Source organism: Ambystoma mexicanum, chromosome 7q, assembly GCF_040938575.1.
Source record: "Ambystoma mexicanum isolate Mex_15411 chromosome 7q, UKY_AmexF1_1, whole genome shotgun sequence".
NCBI lineage: Eukaryota > Metazoa > Chordata > Amphibia > Caudata > Ambystomatidae > Ambystoma > Ambystoma mexicanum.
In genome coordinates this window covers 788,478,688-788,504,709 of record NC_090941.1, presented here as the reverse complement: position 1 = coordinate 788,504,709, position 26,022 = coordinate 788,478,688, and the positions used below count along the sequence as shown (strand labels likewise).

Below are 26,022 nucleotides of genomic sequence, written 5' to 3'. Positions count from 1 at the left end.
ATCAAAGTACAGCATTCAGAACCTTTGTGTATAATACATTTGCAATTAACTTAACTCCCAGATATAGCTAGCCACAGTTTCAAGAGGGAGTTTCCAGTCAAACGATCGAAAAAAAAAGGATCGAATGACCTTTTGCTCGAATGCAAAAGGATCGAAAAAAGGGTTGTTTTTTATTTATTTATTTTTTAAGTTTGGGTTGGTAAAAAAATGTTTTTAATAAAGAAAACAGGGGATTTGGGGGGACCCCCCCCATAAAAAAAAATAATAAAAAAAAAATGTGACCCTTTTTTTTCGATCCTTTCACTGTCGAACAAAAGGCATTTGATCCTTTTGTTTTCGATACTATCACTGGTAACCTCAAGAGGGTGAACCCCATCTCATGTTGCAGCCACTTGGAGGTTTTGTATTTTATTTTGTATTTTATTTGTATATAAAACAGTCAATCAGGAATATTGCAGCAGATACGACTTCAACGACGCACGGAATAATGAATAGATGGTAATAGAGCAGAGAGAGTAAGGCAGAGCATTCCAGTAAAGAGGAGCAAGAAGCTCAAAAGAGCATAAACGAGACTGGGCACAAGTAGGACGAGGAGCTAACAGTAAAAACTGGGAAGAGCGAAGAGAGCGGGAAGGAGTATAGAAAGATATCAAGGCAGTAAGATAACTAAGACCATGAAGAGATTTGAAAACAAGACCAAGAAAATTAAACCTAATTTGAGTAGGAAAAGGGGAAGCAACCAAGAGATGCAAGTGAACAAGAAATAGAGTCCCAAAACAGGAGAAGACGTAGAAGACGGATAGAATACGGATTTAAGAGGTGCAAGACAAAATTTGGGGAGCCCAAAGAGGGCAGTAGATCAATAGAAAAGTGTAGAAAGTATTAAAGAAGAAATTAGAAGTGTAGATGCTTGAAAAGTAAGAAAAGGACAAGCTTTACGAATGTTGTGCAGATGGAAACAACAGGAACAAGATGTTAGTGAAATATGGTGTGAGAACGAAAGCTTAGTATCAAAGTGAAGACCATGTTTTCGTGCCATAGGTGAAATTGAGAGCCTAGAGGGGGGAAAGAGAATAAAAGAAGAAAGATGATGAGGAAAGCTATTAGCAGAAAAAAACAGAACTTCAGTCTTCTCGGCATTAAGCATAAGACGGTGGGAAGACATCCAAGATTTAATAGCAACTAGACAGGCAGAAAGAGATGGATGAATTTCAGGAGAGAATGGGGAAAAGGAAAGAAAAGTTGAGTGTGTTGTCGGCGTAGGAAAGTGGTGAGATAGCCCAAAGGAAGAAATGATAGCTACAAGATGAGAGGTATAAAGAGAGAATAGAAAAGGGCCCAAAACGGACCCTTCAGGCATACCATTGGCAAGCGGGAAAGATTTAGAAGATTTGCCTGCCCAGGAAACTGAAAATGTTCTGTGAGAAAGAAAATAATAAAACCAAGATGGAACAGAGCCCGTGAGACCGAAAGAGGAAAATGAGGCCAAAAGTAAAGTGTGATCAACAGTGTCAAAAGCAGTAGATAAATCTAGAAGAATAAGAAAGGATGAATGTTTAGAGTATCACGCAGAAAGAAGAGAGTTCGACACCGAAAGAAGAGCCGTTTCAGTGGAGTGAAGAGGACTAAAACCTGTTTGGAATTGTGGAAGAATAGACGAGTTGGAGACAAACATAGAAATTTGAGAGTAGACGAGCCGCTCTAGTAGCTTAGAAAGATAAGGTAATCACGAAATAGGACGGAAATTAGAAGCAGAGGATCAGCAGTAGGTTTCTTTAAGATTGGAATGATCGAGGCATGCTTAAAAGATGCAGGAAAGGTAGAAGTAGAGAGACAAACGTTGAAAAAGGAAGTAAGATAAGGTACACAAAAAGATTATACCTCAGGAATGAGTACTGAAGGAATTGGGTCAGTAGGGGATGCAGTAGGGTGAGCTTTACCTAATAGAAGAGAAACTTCAGTATTAGGAATTGGAGGAAAATGAGCATAGAAGTAAGAGGGGCAGAGACGGGAGGAGTAGCAGCGTTTGGTAAGTTGGAGGCTTCAATGTCATTACGAAGAGAGATTACTTTGGAGGAAACGAAATGAGCAAAGTCAGAAGCAGATAAGGTAGAGTTAGTAGAAAGGTCAGGAGTGGGAGGAGACAGGAGCTGAGCAAGAATTTGAAAAGGACGCCTGGGATGGGCAGTCTGGGTATGTAAAAGATCAGAGAAATAGAGACGTTTAGCAGAAAGTAAGCAATCATCGTCAATAGCATGGTAAGAAAAATAAGATGAGTCATTAGAAGTTGATTTGGTCTTAATTCAGCGTCATTCAAGACTGCAGAGAAAACTGTGCATGGAACGTAAGTGAGGGGAAAGCCAGGGTTGAGAAGGTTTACGAGTAGGATGGAAAGAAGGATAGAGTGAGTCAAGAGAAGAGGAAAGAGACTTAGAAATAGAGGACGCAGCCTCTTCAGAGTTAAGAGCTGAAAGCGAGGAAAGAGAAGGAAGAGCAGAAGTGCAAGAAGAATTAAAGAGTGACGGATTAAGGTTGCGTAGTTCGCGGCAAAAGAAAGTTGATGTGGGAGAAAAGACAGAAGAGCATGCAGGGATTTGGGGAAACACTTATACAGAAAGGAGAAAATTATCCGACAAATAAACTAGAAGAGAAGATACAGGGGAAGAAGAGAGAGAAGAAATAAAAAATCGGATCAAGAGAGGAGCCAGAGATATGGGGGTGGAGGAGTCGAAAGAGGAAGAAAGAAATGAGTCAAGGATGAGTCAAGGAGAGTTTTCCCTATTAACCCCATGAGCCTCGTTCTCAAGAGCCCTTACTAGTCTCTATGTTCTAGCCACGGGACATACAGCCTTGAATGGGGAGGACTCAAGTTCCAGTCGTTGCTTTCCAAATCAATGCTCCCGATCAAGTCCTTTAGCCATTCTTGTACAGTTGGAGGGGCCCTATGTGACCATGCCAGAAGGACTTGGTGCTTCAGCAGGAGGAGTCACATAGTCAACAATTTAGCAGCAGATTTAGCAAAACTGCAGGCCCTACCCAGCAAAGCTGGGAGGGGCGTGCAGCTTTCCTAAATTGACTTTGGGCCTGGGAGCAACCTCCTCACTCAGTAGCTTGCCTGTTAAGGCCAGTACTTGATGCCAATAAAGTTGTATGTGCAGACAGGCCCATAGCAGATGGAAGATCCTTGCCTATTTGCTACCACATTTTTTTACAGACCCCATCATGTGTTGGTGTGAATTTGGCCTGTTGCTGGGGTGATGTATGTACTGTGCAGGACATTGAATTGTATAAGCGTGTACCTTGTGTTATGGGGAACTCTGTGTGTGCGAGTACATGCCCTTTTCCAAGTCGCCTAGTCAATAACCATGTGGAAGCATTTAAGCCTGGCAGTGGGCTGAAGTCGAGGGGTTGGGTCTTGTGTCAGTTCAGATAACGTGGAGACTAGGTGCTTACACCCTCCTGTATTTGAAGAGAGGAGGTGACAGAGGATATAACAGAGGTTTTGATGGCAAATTGGGGTCCCAGGCATGGAAGGCTTCCCTCACTCTATGGTATTGAAACCTTGGGCAAAGTTTCCCACCAACCTTTTCAGTAAACTGAGCTCTTGCGAAGTATCCCTCTGGGTATTCGTCACCTAGGCGTCTGAAGCCCAATTTTTCCCAAGAGTCCGCTATCCATCTATCTCAGGTTGGTGCAAGAGACTGTATCGCCCCAGAGCTCCACTTCAGGTGCACATGGACTGTTATGCAGCTGACTTGATCATAATTGTATGCATCCTGCCTGCATAAACTACTCCTTCAGCGAATCACTGACCCTACCCACATTCATGGCCGCACCCTTGATTGGATTGCTGATCTCAACTGTTAAATCTCCTGCCTGACCAGATCGACCTGCCCACGGTCACATCACCACAGCATCACCTTTGACATCCCTATGGGCAAACGGCCCTCCTCCTGCCACACAATGACACCTAATGGTCTAGGCGGCTGCAACAAGAACCTAAACAAGGAGCACCTCCTACCATTCCTCTCAGACATCAAGAACCCAACTAACAGAACAACCAACCCTGTGGCCCTAGTCGATCACTACAACACCACGATTGCTCAAGCAGTTGACATACTCGCCCCGCTCAAACAGCACAAAGCCAAACCTGCTCTAAAGAAAAGCTCATGTTTCACCCCTGAGCTCCTTGCTTCGTGCACACTGTAACGTGCTGCAGAAACGACTTGGCGGAAAAACCCTACTTTAGCTAACAAAGTCCAATTCACTTCTCTCGCCAAAGAGTACAAAACGGCTATACACACCGCCAAAGCCAATGTTAGGAAGAATTTTCATTTCTGTGCTAAAATCCTCCCACCTTAGAGACCCCCAACTCTTTTGCTGGACTTAGGACTTTTTAATTTTAACTCGTGAGTGAGTGGGACCTTTTTCTCACTCCATCCTGTGTTTGTACCTGAGTAGGATGTTATGTTTTCACAGTTTTTGAGTCTGACCAACTCCATGGGCATCAGCTTTTTCTCTAGTGACACACAGCACCTTCAGTGCAGTGTCACTAAGAAGTCCTTTGGGTTTCTCTTAAGGTTTGAATACCTTTTCTTGGGTGAGCTACAGTTCCCAAGAATAGTAAGGTGAAATTGACCTTTTCTCTTCCAGCACACACCATATGATGTGGAGTGCTGGGAGTTACCTAGTAGCCTATTCTACTTTCTCATGTAACATTTATTGTTACCCTCACTACTTTAAATGGCTGGTGGCAGTGGTTTAATTTTTACTACTGCAGGCTGAACCCTCAGCTGCAGTACAGCACATATGGGTGTCCATTTTGTCAAAATGGCCCGGTCGTCTTTTTTTGCCATTTTCTGTTTGTGAGGTCCTTCTTGGCTTTTACTCTGTGTTTTGAGACAGATTTGAGCCTTTTGTGTGTTTTGTCCTTGGCGGGCTTCTGTCCTGAAGCCCGTCCCTGGCTCCAGTGTGTCTCGAAGGGCAGGAAGTGAGGGAGGATCCCAAAACTCCCGTCCTTTGTCTCTTGGTGTGCCTGCATGAAACCAGTCCTGATTGGCCGGGACAGCCATCTTGCTGGGTGATTGATAGCCTAGGCTGTGCATGAATGGCAAAACGTGCTTAAAAGGCAAGGGTTTTAGGACTACAGGCAGAGTCGACCACTGGAAGAAACATCTGACGAAGGAACCATGAAGAGAAGCCTGCCGCAAGCTCCTGGATCTTGAATTCCCTGATGAAGCCCGACCGCTGTGCTGACCTCCTTTTTCACCTCGACAGAGAAGCTCCGACGGAACGACATCTCCCCTTGGGTAAGAGACATCTCCCCTTGGGCAACTAACCCCAAGACGAACTCCACTTTGGCTCAATCCCCGACTTGCTGTGCCTCTTCGTTGCTGCACAATGCCAGGGGTCGAGTGTTCATAACAAGTGCAACGTCTGCTGCAGAACGAATCTGGCCAAAAGCTCCAGGAGCCTCCTAAGGACCCTCCAGAAGCGGGACACCCCGAACCAGAGTCCCCTCACCAGAGTCCAGGACCGAGGGGGCAGCGGGAGATTGGTTCTGCATCATTGCTGTTTGCGAAGCGCTGAAACCGCAAAGTGCCGCTGAATCAAAGAGGGCCCGTAGCTGCCGACGACTTTCCCCGAGTACTGCCGCAGGAGTCCTCCAGATGTCCTCCCTCTTGTCCCCATGACTGAGGCTCAGGAACCAGAGTCTGCTTGGCTGTAGCAAGACTGATTCCAGCTGAACCACTTTTCTTCTAACAAGAGGTACTGTTTGGCTTGGGGGCACTGGCGTAACAGGGGCCCCCGCAGCGCAGGGGGCCCCACCAGCACATGTCCTGGGAGGGGCTCCCATTTGTAGAAGAAAAAAAAATATTTTTTTTTTGCAAAAAAAAAGTTTTTTTCCTTTTTGAATTCCCTCTGCATTTATAAAGAAATAATTTCTGTAACAGAAATAATTTCTTTATGAAGTCAGAGTGACTTCAAAAAGAAACGATAGACCTCATTACGGGTTTGGCGGCAACCGTGCCATTGCTACCAGCAGGTTGCCGCCAGACCCGTAATGATTTACCGGCGCCCGACTTCCCGGTAACACCGGGGATTACAACCCTGGCGGTCTGGGAAGTCAGGCGCCGGCAAATGGTAAGTCCTCATTTCCATAAAGTCCTATTGGACTCTATGGGAATGGGGACCATATAAGCACTGGCACCGTTAATAACGGTGCCAGTGCTTCGGTGAAAACTATGCGGGTGGGTGCTGTTCTGCCCGGCAGGTCTGACCTGCCGGGCAGGACGGCAACCGCCCGCAGAGCTGTAATATGCCAGCCCGGAAACAACAGTGCCGGTGAGCTTACCAGCACCGTTGTTTACAGTCCAGCATATTTGTAATGAGGCCCAATTTCTTTTTTAAGTGTTAGGGCTCCCCTCAACCCCATGATGTGTGTGAGTGTATGTTGAAAGGGTTCACACTTAAATGTATAGGTGGCTGCCTGTGCGAGTGTATGGTGAAAGGGTGCACACGTAATTTTATGGGTGGTTGCCTGGGTGTGCCTGTATGGTGAAAGGGTGCACACTTAAATGTATAGGTGGCTGCCTGTGTGCCTGTATGGTGAAAGGGTGCACACGTAATTTTATGGGTGGTTGCCTGGGTGTGCCTGTATGGTGAAAGGGTGCACACTTAAATGTATGGATGGCTGCCTGGGTGTGCGTTCAGGGGCGCAAAAAAACCTACATTTCGGGGGCTAACCCTTCAAATGTTGGGAAGGGTGCCAACTTCATGGGGGTGGGGGAGGGGCAAGGGCAAACTTATTTGTTTGGGTCATCTAATTTCTTTATGCATTTTTATAACACTATTCTAGTGCAGTTTCAATGTTACAAGCAATTAACTCTCTCCTTTAAGGTTTAAAGCACCCACTTATGGACTGCTGTGAGAATGAGTGGGCTCCTGTTCCCTCTCTACCCTTCTAATCACTCCCCTGGCATGCAAGTATTAAACCCACATCACGATTTCAATTGGCTAAAAAAATTGGCATTTGAATGCAGATACTAACAGTGAATTGCTTTATGTTAGTAATTGGTGGGTTCTTGTTAACAGAGAAACCCAGGTGCCGTTTAACATCTGTGCCCTTTTCTGTCTGGCAACTGCTCTGAAGGTCAGCCAGGTCTGGTCAACATAGCCCACCATTTCAGGGGGGGGGAGTGCTGAATCCCAGTCAACTCAATGGTGTTGTACCAATACTTGTGTTTAATGCCTGGATTACTTATTGCTAATCTTCATTACTCCTATTCTTCCTCGTCCCAGTGTGTATGAGACAGTACTTGTGTATAAGGCACTCTGCCTCATATACAAGTACTGGGATGAGGTAGAGGTTCATGGAAGTAATGCTTGATTTAGCTACCTATAATCTTCATTACTCCTAGTCCTACTCTTCCTCATCCCAGTACTTACCTATGAGGCAACAAGCCTTAACTGTAAACTCTGGGGCAAGGAAGAGGGACGTGGAGGTAATTCTGGGCCAAGGAGTTGATTTTGGAGGTTGGGGTGGGAGGGCGAGGGGATGTGTGGGGGGGGGCAGGATTATACGACAAATTAGAATGGCTGTCCATGTCCAGGCTAAGCAGGCATGATATGTGGTATTAGTGGCTAGAGAGGTGTTAGGCAGAAACCTGTGCAGTTCCCTTAGGGACCACTGCAAAAAGTTTAAGACCACAGGAGTTAGCAGTAAACCCAATTGGTAGCAGTCCGCACTACCCAGATTTACCTGGTAGCTGTGGCTGAGCAGTCAGACTTCTCTCAAGAAGAGTTAGGCAGTATACAGAGCATACACAATAGGGCAGATAAACACAGTAAAACAAGCAAACACTGACCAGAGCTTTGGTGTAAAAGATATATAATTATTTATTTAAAAACACATCTACAAAAACACACTGGCACTACTATCAAGCAAGTTCAAAAACACAGTCACTAAAGTATATACACTCCCTTAAAAGAAAATTAGACAAGTCTTAAGTAAAGCACCACTTATTTTCAGACTGCGGTGAGCGCTTTACGCAGATGGCACTCTAATAATTCGGTTTAAAAGGGAGAGAAAGGCAGAGCATACATTGAAACCGATCCCAACACTTTCAGAAGAACACAGCAAGAGTGGAAGGCACAATAAAACCGTGAAGTTAGAGTTCAGAAAGCCAGATCCACTTTAAGAGGATCAGAACGAAATGTGTCTAAGGTCACACGGTTGAAAAGTGCACAAAAGTCTCAAAGGTTCAGAAAGAAGTTGGACCAACAGAAAGGGACCAGTTAGATGGTCAAGAGACCAGCCCAGTCTAGAAGGTTAAGGATTTACTGTCACCTTGTAGCAATCTATAGAAAGGGAGACCAGGTGGACACAGTACCTTGAAATGGTGAGAACGCTCCAGTCGGGGCAGTTGTTCCTGGCAGCGGGTGCAAGTCAGTGCTTCGTCCGTGGGAAAAGAAGATCTTGTCGGTGAGGAAAGCAGAAGGTCGTTGCACTGCCAGGGAAGAAACCAGCCGCGGAGTTCTCGATTAAAAGGAGCGGTCCTTTTATTCGCGGTTCAGTGGTAAGTGGCTATCCGGTTGCCGGGGTGCTTGGCCCGGGCAATTCGACCACTAGACGTCCTGGTAGGTGAAAAAGAAAGCAAACTGGTTGTCCCCACCAGCTCAAGGAGAAGAGACTCTCCGGCAAGAAGATCTCCTCTGTCGTTGGGAAGTGGTGAGACGGTTCAGCAGGGCTCCGCCGGTGGTGTCGTCGTTGCAAGTCGGCTCAGCTTCTCCCTCTTCAGATTTTCAGGTCCTGTGGCGACTTCTGAAGTTCCTGTCCCAAAAGCCCTGCTTTTATGCAAGAAACCCCCATTCATTCAGCCTAGCTGTCAATCAAACATGCTAAGTGGTGAGCGGGGCGGCTCACCACTTGGGCCAATCACGCAAGAGTGCGACTTGGGTTGGCAAGGCAACTTAGTCCAAGGTGCCTAAACCCCCTCCAACACCCTCTGTGGTACCCAGACAGAGTGGCACCACTTTGGGGGGCTTCTGTGTAGAAGCCCACCAAAAGTGGAACAAAGGGCTCGACCTTTGGTTTGGAGTTAAAGAGGCGAACACAAACGCCATTTTAAAACAGAGTTCTGGCAAAAAGACCCTACCGGTGAATTAATATAAAATAAATAAACCGGCGGTATCTTTAGCATTGCACCAAAAAGTGTTGCGTTTAAAATACATGGGAAAATCCCATAGAGAATATTCTTAAGGAATATTCCGCGTGGTAACCACTGCCACCAGCCAGAAACTCGACGCGGGAGGACTGCACAGTACCCCCCGGAAAAACAGACCCAGGGGCAATCGAATTACCCCTACCAGTACTTTCACATTATGATGGTTTGTACTGGTTCTGTTACTAAATTTGGGACTAGTAAAGCCAATGGTGACTTTACATGCCCTGGGAGACAGTAGTCAGTCCCAGGGTATGGAGTCTATGGTGGAGTGCCACTATGACACCCCTGTGTCACTGCACTGAGGGTGCTGTGTAACACACATAGTAAAAACACATGAGACCCTATGGAGTAAAAGACCCCATAGCCCATAAAACACATTAACAGTCAAAGGAACCCCTCAAATCATGTCCAAGAGTGTGAGGAAAAGATTCTCACTCTTGGCAGGAGAAAAAAACAAACTCCAGAAATCCAGCAAAGCTGCTGGGGGACTCACTAGGTTAGGAAATTCAGCCTAAACAGAGAATTCTCCCTAACAAGAGGCATTTTGGTGCAGCCAGTCTAGTCATTCCTCAGTTTGGTATGACTTTTTTTAATGGGGCATTTATGATAAAGCAGTCCTGCTAAGTGAATTACCTGGCTAGATTGCCATTTGGGTGCTGCCAGTCAGCCGTTTCTTACTGCAGCATTGTATATTTTTCTGGGCATCTGTGATCAAATGATATGATATAAGTCATTTATAACGCACCTACACACAAGTGTTTCTAGGCGCGACAAGACAAGGGATGGAAGATAGAGGGAGGACAAGACAAATGATCTTACTAGGCCTTGTGTCATTCAGATCGTGCAAGTGCGATAACGAGAAGCGCAAGGGGAAAGGGATGGGGGAAGTGCAAGGGAGAGGGGAGGGGAAAAACAGGGCAGCAATGCTCTGAGTAAGTGCTGTCAGGGCAGCACAGCTCTGGGTAGTGCAAGGAGAACAAGGGACTGTAGGGTTACAGTTACAGCCCCTAAGTGCATGGTAGGACCAGAGGCAGTGCAAGGGTGACTGATCAAGAAAGAGTCTCGACTCAGTGAGACTCTGAGGGTAGCCAAGCAACCAGTCGGTACAGCAGACAGGTAGGTCAGGTAGGCCAGCAGGGGAGGGAGAGAGAGAAAGCAGAGGAGAAGAGGAAAGTTTTGAGCTGCTTCCAGAACTTTAGGTGGTCTGCTAAAGCTTGAGAGGGGCAGGGAGGCTATTACAGAGGGAGGCACCTGTAGAGGAGAGAGATCTTCCCCCCACTCTCTTCATAGAGAAGCGTCTAACCCTTAGAGAGTTGTAGGTAGCTGAGCGAAGGGCTTGAGAAGGAAGATATTTTGGAAGAGAGCGTTGGATGTAGTGCGGTCCCCGGGCCCAGAAAGCCTTGTGGACAATGCAAAGGGTCTTGAACTTGATACTTGCAGCAACTGGGAGCCAGTGGAGAGATTTCAGGGCTGGAGAGATACGGTCCCTGTGCTTGAGGCCAAGGATAAGTCTTGCAGTCCTTTTCTGGATTAGTTGCATGGGCTGGATAGTAGAGAAAGGCAGATTGAGAAAGAGGCTGTTGCAGTAGTCCAGCCTAGAGAGAACGAGGGCTCTGCAGGCAATAAGCTTCTGGGGGAAAGTGAGAAAGGGAAGAGTCCCTTTGAGGAGGAGCAGCTGGTAGTGGGACTTCTTGGCAACGTCTGAGATGTGAGGAGAGAAAGAGAGTGGTGTCAAAGATGACACCAGTGTTGTTTGCCTCACAGGAAGGCGAAGGAAGAGGGCCCAAGGCGGGCGGCCAGAGTGAGAGAGGGAAAGCAGGGGCAGGAGTCCAAATGAGAAGGATCTCCATCTTACTGACATTAAGGCAGAGATAGTTGGAGGCACACCAATCCTGAATCGCGGATAGACAGTCGGGAATGAGCGAGAGATGAGAGGAGTCTGAGGGGAGCCTGAAGGAAAGCGGAGTGTCATCAGCAAAACACTGAAAGTTAGAGGAGAATCTAGAGATCAGGTGGGTCAAAGGGGCCACATAGAGGTTGAAAAACCAGAGTGAGAGGATGGAGCGGGGAGAAAGGGACCAAGTTGGACCTGGGAGGGGTAGTCCAAGAGGAAGGTCAGCCACTCGAGAGCCTGATCTGTGATGCCCAGGTTCTCATGGAGTCGATTGATCAGGATTGATCAGGATGGCATGGTTGACCGTGTTGAAAGCACAGGAAAGATCAAGGAGGATGAGGACAGAAGGAATGCTGGAATCAAGGTTCGAGAGCAGAACTTCACAGGTGTTCAGGACAATGGTTTCCGTGGCTCTGGCACTGAAGCCAGACTGATGGTCATGGAGACAACCAACAGATTCCGTGTGGAGAGTAAGCTGGGAGATGGCCAGCTTTTTAAACAGTTTGCCCAGGAAAGGGGTGATGGAGATTGGGCGATAGTTTGCCGGGCAAGCAGGATCGGCAGAAAGCTTCTTGAGGAGTGGGTGCATAAGGGAGTGCTTAACGGGAGAAGGGAAAGAGTGATTACAGAAATCGGTCAAGGCTGGAGCGAGGGTGTAAATATGGTTCGGACTTGTCTAGAAACCTCATCAGGTGTTGTCGGAGAGAAAGAGGAGAAAGGAGGAAGAGAGGTAGAGATGGCCAAAGGGGGGCCGAGAGAGGGAGAGGAAGAGGAGATGGAGGACAGGATGTCCTGAGTTTTAGTGTAGAAGTGAGATGACAGAGCCATACAGAGGGCCTGGGAGGGAACAGGAGATGTAAAGACCTCAACAGGATTGACCAGTTCTTTTCAGATTTTAAAGAGTTTGCCGTGTTGTTAGAGGCCACAGAGACGAAGGCTTGAAAGTGTGTTCTATTCTTGATGAGTGTTATTGCTTCGACTGCCATTTTGGTGCAACCAGTCTAGATATGTCTAAATGTGGCCTGGCAAGCTTTATTATATTGTTATTACATATCGACACTGGTCTACCTTGTGCACCAATTGGACATGTTTTCATTGTGACATGGCATTTTTAATAGCAAAGCCTTAATTTTCCTGTGCTCTGTTGGTGACTTGCATCTATTGGATTGGTGTTACCCTACAAAACAATTGCAAACACTCTGGCTTTTTAGCCAATTTTTCTCAGACAGTTTGCTGTATGTTATATTAAAACACATTTGTATATCTTTCTCCTAGTGCAGTGTGCGGCATATCCGTTCAGCAGAACGTTGTCAGCAGCACGTTTGTGCGTATTGCGCAAGTGTGATAATCTAGTCTGGCCCAGATTGTGGCGCGACCCTTGATTTGTTGCTGAGTTGGGGGGGGCCCTCAGCATGGCTCGCAGGGGGACCCCCACATCTTGTGTTACGCCACTGCTTGGGGGTACTTACCTTCTTGCCTTAAGTCGTGCTGTCTCACTTGAGATTTGCAGTTGCTTAACTTTCTGAGTTGATTTCAACTCCCCTTTGCACAGGCCGAACAGCTTCTGTGTCTTCAGTGATTTCCTTTGAACTTTGTGAAAGACTTTATCCAAGAAGTGCATCAGAACTATAGACTTTGTCCAAATGACTTTGGCTGTCCTGGACCCCTAAAGGCACTCTTCTGAATCCATTGACTTTGGCATTGCTTGTCCCTCCATAGATTGTAGCTTGTTGAATACTGTTATTGCAGGGTAAGGCTTACCGAGATTTAATTGGAGGATTCAGTTGTCCTCACCTCATTAAGAAACTATTCTAACCCTTTTATTTTCCTTAACCCATCCATTCTGCAACTGAGAGCCTACAAAGTATATTGGTGTATAAATGCAAATAGTATCCTTGTAATTGAAGTCCCTTCAGTGTGTAGGAGAAATGTATTGAGCCTATCCAATGAATATTTACCAGCTTTATTGATTCTGTAAAGTATTTCCAAAGTGTACTTGAACCGTTACAAAGAATTGCCTTTTTAAAGAATGCTTATTTAAAACTGATGTTAAATAACTATAACTGAAACCTTGAGTGCAAATGTTACTTGGCTACTTGTATTGGCGGATTTGAGTTGTACAGCTCTACAGCTCACATTTACCCCTCTTGAGATAGACCTGGCTGCTCAGTCACACTACCAACTTGTGTAGTATAGACCTATACCAAAAGGTAGGTTACCTAATACCAAGCAGATAAGTCTTGTGTAGTCTCACACATTGTGACTGCACCAATTTGTACCTAACAGCTACAACAAGAGATTAGAAAGCACCAATTCTAATTCTCGTGAACTCTTCACTATCTTGCACAAACTCGAGTCTCTAGTCACCCTTCCCACCGTTCACACAGTAGACGACAACTTGTGCACCAAGGTGCAAGAAGCCCTTATAGGGAAAATCTGCACACTCCAGAAAAACATCATCTCCAAGCAACAAGCCATCCAAGCCAAACCACCACCCCCCTCTCACCCTGCAGCACCACACTCACCATCCTCTACCCTTTTGACTTTCACCCTGTCTCAGAACTGGTAGTAGCCAACATAATCAAAAGCCTCAAGCCATCCCGATGTGAAGGTGACATTTGCCCGGCACCCATCTTCAAAGACTTTGCAGAGTCACACACTCCATTCATCACAGCCATAATCAATCCCTCCTTCACCACAAAAGCTGTTCCAGCATCCCTGAAAGATGACCCCTCCATCCCTACCAACTACCGTCCCATCACAACAGTGCCCTTCATCCTAAAGATCCTCGAACGTGCAGCCCACATCCAAGTATAACAATACCTTGAAACACATCCTCAGCACCCGTAATCAGGCTTCCGCAAAAGGCATTTCACGGAAACTGTCCTGCTTGATCTGAAAAGTCAACTAGACGACATCAAAGACACTGGTAAACCTGCCTTGCTCTTCATGCTTGATCTCTCAGCTGCCTTTGATCTTGTCGACCATCACTTTCTCTGCGATCACCTCATCACGACAGCAAACTTCTCTCCTGCAGCCACTGACTGGATCAAATCCTTCCTAGCTGACAGATCCTCTCTGGTATTCATAGACGATCATGCCTCCTCACCCATGCCAGTTAACTGCAGAGTCCCCCAAGGTTCTTGCCTTTCCCCGACTCTGTATAACATCCATACAAAACCCCTCTTCAATCACCTGGATGTCCTCGGCATCTCCTACACGAACTACGCTGATGACACCCAAATTCTCCTCCCACTCTCATGCTCTTACCACCAAGACACTGCTACCATCAGCTCAGTCTACAACATCGTCCAGAATTGGATGGCAGCACACATGGTATGCCTAAGCGACGATAAAACCGAGATTCACATCACTCTCTGCAATTTGGATCCAGCCTACAATTCCTTCAACATCGACAGCAACCTAATCCCCATCTCACCCGCTGCCAAAACTCTGGGTGTCTATCTAGACGCCTCTCTCGACCTCTCACGTCAAGTTAACGCCATCTGCTCCTCTGTCACCTACACAGCCAAACTGATAGTCTCACAATTGCCAGAGCCATCAGTGGGGCCAAGTTGGACTAATGCACGCCCGCTTTGCTGTCACTTGGGAACACAACCTGAAAAGGTTACAAATCATCCAAAACCATGCATTGCGAGCTGCCCTCGGACTTACCAAAAACGCCCACGTCTCGGAAGCCAGAAAAGACGCCTTTTGGCTGCCGGTCCGAGAGGGGATCAACTTCAAGATCCTCTCCATCCATCGTTCAAAAGTGCCTCAACGAAACTGCACCTGCCTGCCTTTCTCAGTGTGTGGAAAAACACACCCCTTCTCCCCCACTAAGATCCTCACACAGTCACTTGCTCAAAGTGTCCAGCTTCAATTGCCAATCTGCAGGAGGCTCAAGCTTCCCTGTCGTTGCTGCTAAGCTGTGGAACAATTTCTCCTTGTTGTTGAGAATGGAACCCTCCTATTGGTCCTTTAGGAGAAACTTGAAAACATGGCTTTTCGCCTAAGCTCCTCGAACCCAGAAACTATATTACTGCTGAATGTCCTGAACATACGCTTTCCACTTTACCTGTTTACCTTTACATCCCTTCCCCTTTCCATAATTTAACTAGCGCCTAGATACCGGAGCATTCAGCATGCTACTACAGATGCAAACATAAATAAATAAATAGGGAGATAAGCAAAGATGGCAATTTGCAGTGGTATACTGATGTGCGTTTGGCTCTTAAGTGTGGGTGCAAGGGATTATCAGGCATCCAATATGATGCAACATGGGCCTGGGCAGTCAAATAATAAAGCTCCATGTCTGGGGTGGTGATGCCCCCCAACCCCTGCTCAAATGTCCTGGCCAGAGTCTGCCAGTGAATTTGGGGACTGTTAGGGTGCCCCGTGAGATGACTCGGGAGAGACTGGAATCGGTCGAAGAATCACCTTCCGGGTTATTTTGGAATATTTTGAAATAAATATTGCATTTTATGGAGTATGAACATTTAATGAGTGAAACCCTAACCCCAGACCGACGGCGGTAGTTTCTTCCATCGGGAAACCCTGTGTCGCAGCAGTTCCACAGTGGCCCTGTGGTTATCAGCTAGAAGCTTCGAATGATCTCGTGATATCATCACTCACAAGTATTTCACTGAGTTGCCCTCTCCTCTATAATGCCCAATATCAGGTGGGCATGTTCTTGCACCGGTGAGGGGAAACAACTGCGACTTAGACCAGTTATGGGGAGGCCCGAGTACTGTCCAAATCGGGACACCTCACTAGTCAGCAGCCCAAGGTTGGTGTGGGGAATTTTGACATATAGAAGGTCATTGTCCGCATACAAAGAAATGATTTCTCTCCTACCCCCCATCGCCAACCCTTGCCCCGCATGCAGCTGTCTCAGTCTTATAGCCAGCGGCTACATAGCAATGGCAAAAAGAAACAGCGACAGAGGATAGCCCTGTCTTGTCCCTCTGCTCAAGCCTAAAGGATCACTGGTTGTAGCTAGAAATAGAACTCTGGTGGATGGGTTGTAGTACAGCAGCCACAGACAGTTTAAAAAATATCCCGACAGGCACATTGCTTCCGGTACGGTGAAAAGATACTGCCCTTAGAGATAGTCTAATGATTTCTCAGCATCTGAAAAGGCGTTCATGCCTCATTACAAACTTTTATAAAAATAATTTGAAATGTTTGATGGATGCAACACCATAAATTCAGGTTGAAAACTTCATGATGCAGCCCACCTCATACACATATATTTAGCAAATCAGTCGACTGCTCTGAGGACAGATAGATATATACACCATAGTTACCACAGCGGATAGTTGTTCTGGCATTGAAAGGGTTGAACTAAGGAAGTGGTTATTTGTTTAGCATTTAACCCTGATAAAAATAGGCCCGTGGGGTGTTGCGCTCCTGCAGGGGCTTTATTTTGGCTTAGGTGGGCTTCCATTGCTTGCAGCGATGGACTGCTAGGCCACGCCTACAACCCTTCATTGACAGCAGCAAGGCGAGCACAGCAGACAGCACGACGAGATGGCTAAGCAGGCGCAGCAGTTCAAGCGAAGGAGAAAAAAATCAGGAACCGTGAGGGTGGCGAGGAGAGAAGTGACCTTGCCCTTTTTGTTCTAGACCCACAGAACCTTTGTGGAAGAGAGCCTAAGACCGCAAACAATAGCACAAGTGTCCTGCAGCAGATGCCAGCAGTACACAGGGCAAGCCTATGCCGATTAGCAGGAGCGAGCGTAGCCCGTGGTACCGGCCTTGACTCCAGAGAAGCCAAAAGCCAAGCGGTTCATCACAGTCCGGTGAGACGAGGGGAGAACCGATAAGAACCGGGCTGTGATGAGTGAGAATCACAAAGTGGCAAGTTTAGAACCAAATCTGATGAACTTTGAATGAACTGGAAAAAGTGTGAAGGGTGTTAGGCAGAAACCTGTGCAGTTCCCTCTGGGACCACTGCAAAAGATTTAAGACTACAGGTGTTTGGCAGTAAACCCACTTGGTAGCAGTCTGTACCACACAGATTCACTTGGTAGCTGTGGCTGAGCAGTCAAACTTCCCTCAAGAAGAGTTAGGCAGTATACAGCGTATTCACAATAGGTCAAAAGAACATAGTAGAACAAGTACACACTGACCAGAGCTTGGTGTAAAAGAGATATAATTATTTATTTAAAACCACATCTAGAAAAACACACAGGCACTAATAGTAAGCAATTCTAAAACACAGTCACTAAAAGATATACACTCCCTTAGAAGAATATTAGACAAGTCTTAAGTAAAGCCCCACTTATTTTCAGACAGCGGTGAGTGCTTAACGCAGATGGCACTCTAATAATTCGTTTAAAAAGGGAGAGAAAAACAGAGTATAATATGTAACAGATGCCAACAATTTCTTAAGATCAAAACAAGAGAGGAAGGCAAGTAAAACCGTGAAGTTAGAGTTCAGTAGGCCGGATCCACTTTAAGAGGATCAGAACGAAATGTGTCCAAGGTCACACGGTTGAAGTGCACAAGAGTCTTGCAAAGGTTCAAAAAGAGTTGGACCAAAAGAAAGGGACCAGTTAGAAGGTCAAGGCGGCCAGCCCAGTCCTGAAGGTTAAGGGGTTATTATTACCTTGTAGCAATCTTTAGAAAGGGAGGCCTGGCGGACACGGTACCTTAAAGTGGTGAGAATACTCCAGCGGGGGCAGTTGTTCCTGGCAGCGGATGCAAGTCGGTGCTTCGTCCGGGGGAGGAGAGGATCTCGTCGGGGAGGAAGACAGGAGTCCGTTGCACTGCGAGGGAAGAAACCAGCCGCGGAGTTCTCAGGTAAAAGGAGCGGTCCTTTTATTCGCGGTCCAGTGGTAAGTGGCTATCCGGTTGCCGGGGTGCTTGGCACGGGCAATTCGACCACAAGACGGTCTGGGGTGCGAAGAGAAGAAGGTAAACTGGTTGTGCCCACCAGTCAGGGGAAGAAGCCTCTCCAGCCGGGAGATCTTCTCTGTCGTCGGGAAGTGGTGAGTCGGTTCCGCAGGGCTCCACCGGTGGTGTCGTCGTGGTAGGTCGGCTCAGCTTCTCCCTCGTCGGATTCTCAGGTCCTGTGGAAACTTCTGAAGTTCCAGTCCCCAAAGCCCTGCTTTTATGCAGCACACCCCTATTCACTCAGCCTAGCTGTCAATCAAAAATGCTAAGTGGTGAGCCGGCCGGCTCACCACTTGGGCCAATCACACAAGAGTGCGACTTGAGTTACCAAGGTAACTCAGTCCAGCGTGCCTAAACCCCCTCCCACACCCCCTGTGGTACCCAGACAGAGTGGCACCACTTTTGGAGGCTTCTGTGGAGAAGCCCGCCAAAAAGTGGAACAAAGGGTTCGACTTGGGTTGGAGTCACAGAAGAGAACACAAACGCCATTTTAGAATCGAGTCCTGGCAAAAAATACCAACCGGCAAATTAATACTAAATAAATAAACCGGCGGTATGTTCGAGGCTATGAGAATTAAATAATTAAAGTTGGTAGCCTCGAACAATGGGAAAATCCCATAGGGATATATTCGCGGTCGAATATAATAAATAATATCCACTGCCACCAGCCAAAACTCGATCAGGGGGGACGGAGACGTGCCCCCTCGACTAACAGACCCCGGGGCAATCGAATTGCCCCAACCAGTACGTCCACAATATGATGGTTTGTACTGTTTCTGTTCATAATTTGGGACTAGTAAGGCCAATGGTGACTTTACATGCCCTGGGAGACAGTAGTCAGTCCCAGGGTATGGAGTCTATGGTGGGGTGTCACTATGACACCCCTGTGTTACTGCACGGAGGGTGCTGTGTAACACACATAATAAAAACACATGAGAACCTATGGAGTAAAGGACCCCATAGCCCATAAAACACATTAACAGTCAAAGGAACACCATAAATCATGTCCAAGAGTGGGAGAAAAAGAGTCTCACTCTTGGCAGGAGAAAAAACAAACTCCAGAAATCCAGCGAAGCTGCTGGGGGACTCACTAGGTTAGGAAATTCAGCCTAAAGAGAGGATTCTCCCTAACAAAGGGGAGACCAGTTGCAGAGGGAAACTGGCACCACGTGGGTACCAACTCAAGGGACTCTGGTTGAGCCCCATATGAGAGAAACTACAGAGACCAGAAGGCCGTAGGAGTACTAGTGAAATAGGTCAAAGTGGTCATACAGAGGGTCAAGCAAAAACCCTGTACAATCGAAAGACTTTGATCTACAAGCAGTGTGAGGGAAAGGGAAGTGAATCCCACAGTGAGAGTAAACCTTGAGAAACCAAGGGAACTGAATCCCGCTAAAGGCAAGAGGGGTCCAAGCCCGACTGAGGGAGATCCAGGGGTGATATGATATGATATGATAGGATATGATATAGCATTTATAACGTGCCTATACACAAGTGTTTATAGCCATCACCCAAGAATATAAAGAGAAGGGGTGTCCGAGCCTGACCGAGGGGGATCTAGGGGTGAAGCTATCACCCAAAGTTGATTGATAAAGGAACTGTGATATATTTTGGAATACAATATGTAATGGGTCAGCGCCCAGAAGAGGGGGACCCAGGGGTGAATAATTATCACCCTAAACAAAATAAGGGAACAAACGTCAGGCCGCCGAAGGCAAGAAACTTTCAAAGGAAACAAGACTTGGCCATCAACGGTCCTGAGAACTGCCACTGGAACTTTTGTCTCGTGCTGGAGAAGCCTGAAACAGTACTGTGCCCCAAGCTCCCATCTTACCCGTGTCCAAAACGTGTGGCAAGGAGACCCATGCTACTGCATCCTGACATATTATTTTAGAACACTTCTTTCGAAGGGATTGTGTCCTCCAACGTATTCCTTATCTTTGGTGTTATCCATTCCAGCTTGCTGGCCTTGGAAATTCTTTCAGTAGAGGGCGCTGCGCGTCGACGTCCCTCGAGTTGGTGTCCCACGACAGCATCTGTCACGTCATCGTGTGTATAAATAGACTCGCGCAGCGTCCGTTGCTCAGTTCCGTTTTTCCGCGCTTCGTGGGCCTCAGAAACGTGACGCTCAGTTCCTTTCTTCAGGAAAATTCTGCTTATTCTTCGAAGATAACAATCTTTATTCGAGGGCTTCTTCATCCGAACCGTCGACCCCGCAGTCCGGCTTCAAAAAGTGCTGTGACTGTGGGAAGAAAATGTCATTGACAGATCCTCACAGGATCTGTTTGTGGTGCCTGGGGTCGGAGCATCACTGTTCGGTGTTAGGCAGAAACCTGTGCAGTTCCCTTTGGGAACACTGCAAAAGATTTAGGACTACAGGTGTTAGCAGTAAACCCACTTGGTAGCAGTCTGTACCACCCAGATTTACCTGGTAGCTGTGGCTGAGCAGTCAGACTTCCCTCAAGAAGAGTTAGGCAGTATGCAAAGTATACACAATAGGCACTCAGACACAATAATACAAGCAAACACTGACCAGAGCTTTGGTATCAAAGTATATAATTATTTATTTAAAAACACACTGTTTGAAACACTCCAGCACTCTTATTGTAAAACACTCTAAACACAGTTACTGTTACAATGTATACAACCATTATTCCTTATCAGATAAGTCTTAGTTAACACCACTTATTTTCATACAGAGGTGAGCGCTTAACTATAGATGGCACTCCAATAAGTTCCTGAAGGAGGGAGGGAAAAAGACAGAATATGGAAAAGTACACCACTCTAAGATTTAGGAACACTAATAGCAAGGCAGAAGAGCAAAGGTCACTTGTGAGCAAAAGTCCATAGTCTGGGCCCACTCTTAGAGAGAGCAGAGCACAAATGCGCCCAAGATCACACAGTTACACTAGGCTTAGAAAGTCTTGCAGAGTGTTTGAAAAGAGTTTAGAGAGGCTCAGAAAAGTTTAGCCAGGGTGTCCCAGGCTAACCCAGGTTCGAAAGCCAGGGGCTAAATCTACCCCGCACAGTCGGTGGCAAGGGAAGCCAGGCGGGACACGGTACCTTAAGTGGGAAGGATCCTCCAGCGGTGGCAGTTGTTCCTGGCAGAGGGTGCAAGTCTCGTCGTCGTCCAGGGGAAGAGAAGATCTCGACTTGAAGGAAAGATGAAGGTTGTTGCACTGCCAGGGAAGAAACCAGCTGCAGAGTTTTCCGGTTAAAGGTACTACCCTTTATTTCGCGGTCGTGGTAAAACGTGGTATTCCTGTTGCCAGGGTGCTTGGCACAGGCAAGGCGGCCACGAGATGCGTCGGGAAGGCGAAAAGACGGTGAAACTGGTTATCCCCACCAGTCAAAGGAAGAAGACTCTCCGGCGGGAGATCTCCTCTGTCGTTGGGAAAAGTGGTGAGACGGTCCAGCAGGGCTCCACCGGTGGTGTCGTCGTGGCAGGTCGGCTCAGCTTCTCCCTCTTCGGATTCTTAGGTCCTGTGGCGACTTCTGAAGTTCCAGTCCCCAAAGCCCTGCTTTTATGTAGAAAACCCCCATTCACTCAGCCTAGCTGTCACTCAAACATGCTAAGTGGTGAGCCGGCCGGCTCACCACTTGGGCCAATCAGGACGGAGTGCGACTTGAGTTGCCTAGGCAACTCAGTCCAGGGTGCCTAAAACCCCCTCCACCCCTCCTAAGTACCCCAGACAGAGTGGCACCACTTTGGAGGGCTTCTGTGGAGAAGCCCGCCAAAAAGTGGAACAAAGGGCTCGACTTGGGTTGGAGTCACAGAAGAGAACACAAACGCCATTTTAGAACCGAGTTTTGGCAAAAAATACCAACCGGAGAATTAATAATAATTAAATAAACCAGCGGTATGTTCGAGGCTATCGTAATTAAATAAATAAAGATAGTAGCCTCGAACAATGGGAAAATCCCATAGAGAAATAGTCGCGATTGAATATAAAAAGTAGTATCCACTGCCACCAGCCAAAAATCGAATAGGGGGGACAGAGACGTGCCCCCTCGACTAACAGACCCCGGAGCAATCGAATTGCCCCAGCCAGTAAGTCCACTATATGATGGTTTGTACTGGTTCTGTTCAGACTTAAGACTAGTAAAGTCAATGGTGACTTTACATGCCCTGGGAGACAGTAGTCAGTCCTAGGGTATGGAGTCTATACTGGGGGTCACTATGACACCCCTGTTACACTGCACTGAGGGTGCTGTGTAACACACATCACAAAAACACATGAAGCCCTATGGAGTAAAAGACGGTTGCCAGTCAATTCGTCGAAAAAAATTGGTCGACCAGACAAATGGTCGAATCAAATTGGTCGAAAACCATTTCGTCGAATTTTTTTTTTTTTCTATTTTAACCCTTTTTTTTTTTTTTTTTGGGGGGGTCCCCCCCCCAACCCCCTTTTTTTCTCTAAAAACCCATTTTTTAACAAAACGAAAACCCAAAAAATAAATATATAAATAAAAACAATTTTTCGCCGAAATGGTTTTCGACCAAATTGCGTCGACCAAATTGCAGTCGACCAGTTTTTTTTCGACGAGTTGACTGGACACCGTAAAAGACCCCATAGCCCATTAAACACATCTAAAGTCAAAGAAACGCACTCAAATCATGCCCAAGAGTGAGGGTAAAAGAGTCTCACTCTTGGCAGGAGAAAAAAATAAACCCCAAAAATCCAGCAAAGCTGCTGGGAGACTCACTAGGTTAGGATATTCAGCCTAAACAGAGAATTCTCCCTAACATTCGGAGTGCAAGAACTGTATGTCCATGACGGCGAAAGCCTTGAAGGAGCATAAGGGGAAGCTAGAAAGAGATAGGACTCTTAAAACTTCTACTCCCTCGAAAGATTCTTCGGCAGAGTCGAGACATTCGTCTCCTCGTCGTCACAAGAAACATTCCCGTTCAAGGTCTCGAAGCGGTTCCCATCAGTCTTCGAGATCAAAACACTCTAAGAAGAGGCTTCGTAGATCTCCCTCTTCTTCATCTTCTTCTGTCTCCCCGGAAAGGGTCACCTGCCCCACGAAACGCAGCTCTCCAGCTAAGTGGGAGGAATTCCGTAAGAAAATGCTTAGTGTCTTCGAGAAAGCGGCCTCGACCCCCTCGGAGACATCTAAAGGTGATACCCTGGGTGAAAGACCCGAAAAATCAAAACGCAGCGAGTCGTTGCACCCGGCGAGAGAAACTACCCGAGAGCATCATGGACCCTCGAGTAAAGGCAGTAAGACCGCGTCATCGACGCCGTCGACGAAAAGCTCTTCGACTCTTAAATCTGGGTCATCGACACCTTTGTCGAAGGGCCCGTCGACGCATAAATCGGTTGCTTCCACGCCACTGTCGACTCCGATAAAAGACAGACCTTCAACTGTCACTACATCTCAGACAGTGGAGGTGTCGAGGACTTCGACCATGGCGTCGAGTATGCCGTCGACAATTTCGACGACACCGAGTTGGATCCCGATCCTTTCGAGTACATCGAGGTCTTTTCAAACTTTTTTGACGCCCTTTTCGGGTTTGTTGAAGCCTTTCACTTCCACGTCGACAACCTTGCCTTTTTCTCGGCCAGTGACAACTAATTTGGCCCCTTCTGCTCTAGAAATGGGTTTTAAACCATATTCTAGGTCTGACTACTTTAGAGCCTTGTCCTCTATATATGAGGAAGGGGAGGATTCGGACCATGAGAGACCTTTTGGTTTACAAAGGACCACAACACCCATACCAGAAGAATTTATCTCTGAAGAGAACAGGTTAAAAGACCTCCAAGACTCCCTACATGAGGCAAGTGGTTTATATACTTCTCCAGAAGTAGAGTTTGCTAAACCAGACCCTGGGGAGCATGCTGAGACCCCTCATAGGGTTCTGATGGCCAGAATAAAAGAATTCATGGGGTGGTCTACACCTACACCTTCTTTTCAGCAGGATGACCTTACTGACATCTTAGATAAAGGTCCACGGGAGGATCCTCTTGTTCCTTTTCATACTGCTCTGCAAAGAAAATGTTCTGCAAATTGGGAAACTCCTGAAGTTATCCCTGCAGTTAACAAGAAACTTTCTGCTAAATACAGGGTATCTGCTACAGATCCTGAATATTTGAGCAAACATCCAACCCCAGAGAGTTTGGTTGTACAAGCAGCAACTTCATCAAACAGTAAATCTGCATACCCTACTATCCCACAGGACAGGGATGATAAAAGATTTGATGCTATGTCAAAAAAAGTATTTTCGGCATGTAGCATGGCGCTTAAATCTATTAACGCTACTTGCACGCTTGCAAGATTCAGCCATGCACTTTGGGAGTGTGCTTCATCTGCGGCTGACTGTCTCCCAGAAGGAGAAGAAAGGGAAGCATTTTTAAACATCATCAAAGATGGAAAAGATGCAATGTGCGAGTCCCTTCAAACAAGCATTGATTCTGCTGACAGTATCAGCAGGGCCATGGCGGCAAGTACCACAATCTGCAGATTTGCGTGGTTGCGGAAGTCTGGTTTTGCTCCAGATGTACAAGCCAGACTTTTGAACATGCCCTTTGACGGCACTTCTTTATTTGGTAAGAAGGCTGATGACAGTCTGGAGAGATTACAAACATCCAAGGCAGCAGTGAAATCTCTTGGGGCTGCAATCCGACAAACTCTGAATCGCCCTTCAGGAACCTCCTGGAGGGGTAGGTCCTTTCGCTTTTACTCAGCATTCAGAAAAGGCAGAGGACAGCCAGCTCAAAGGGGTCAGAAACGATTCACCCGTGGTGGACGGGTTAAAGGTATGAAAACCGCAGCAGCAGGTGCCACCTTATTTTAATTTTATTTATTTTTTATTGAAATTTTAGCTGAAATGAATCAACTTTTTTTTTCAATTTCTGATAATACAATTTTAACATGATTAAATACAAAAGATTTAAAAAAATTCCACAATATTTACATGAATATGAGTATCAAAGGCTACCAAAGAAACATTTTTAAACCAACATTCAACACTAGGTTACAGAAAGGAAACATTTAGTTATGCAATTCATATAAATAACAGAAATCTCTAACAAGTTGTCATTCTGCACCAAAACATCAATTTATCAACAGTTTTTACGGATTCCATTAGTCATGCAAATGGAGGGCATTAAGGAAATTCACTGATGCAATAAATATGCTCATATTGGCAGAATTAAGTAGAAACGCCCATCTAAGATTTGGCTGAACATTTGAAACTACAGTCATGTGCTTCACAAAAAACTTGTTTCTTAATGGACACAAGGCTACACATTCAATAATGATATGTTCTAAAGTTTCTTCTTGTGATAAATTACTGCAAAATCTACAAAAGTTCTCTGTCATGGCAATTGGTTTGCGTTGAGCTAGAATATCACGAGTATGCTAAAGATTGAGTCGCATTCTCAGCATTGCCATGCAAACTTGGGGAGATGGAGATTTTAACAAGTACGCTTCCACACTCTCCATTTTCTTATCACCATATAATTGACTGAAAAAAGTCTTATATTATATGCATAATGCACAAGTCTTAATCCAGTCATGGAAAAAGATTTTCTTTTTTGCTCTGACAGGGTTTTGTATAAGTGTTTCAAGATCAACATCTGCACTGGCCATAATTTGATAAACATATTTTGTCCATTTCTGGACAAACAGATGAGTTGATGTAAACAAATATACAGATAAGTTAGCCCAAATCAACCCTTCATTGGTGTTCACAAGAAATTTTCGAAATAACGCACATAATTGCCAATGATATTTTGCACTTAGTGAAACGAGACCTAGCTCGTATCTCAAACATGGACCAGGTGTTGATTGTGGTACATTTAAAATTTGTCTCCAGAATTTGGATTCCAATTTATCTAGATCTTTAATATTGGTGATAGCTCTTGCCTCCAACCCATACAATAGCACCGGTGTTACTTTTTGTTGCCAAAAGTGTAATGCTGGGTTGATAGTAAATTTGCCATATTTATGGAGAATTAGTTTAGTTTGAGATATTGCCGAGGTTAATTTATTTTG

General features: G+C 46.1%; 1 protein-coding gene across 3 annotated transcripts in view; it reads left to right on the top strand.

Annotated features, from left to right (window-relative positions):
* Nucleotides 1-26,022, top strand: part of DYNC2H1 (dynein cytoplasmic 2 heavy chain 1) — a 3,314,293-nt gene that overhangs the window by 1,584,699 nt on the left and 1,703,572 nt on the right. The gene's annotated exons all lie outside the window — the stretch shown is intronic.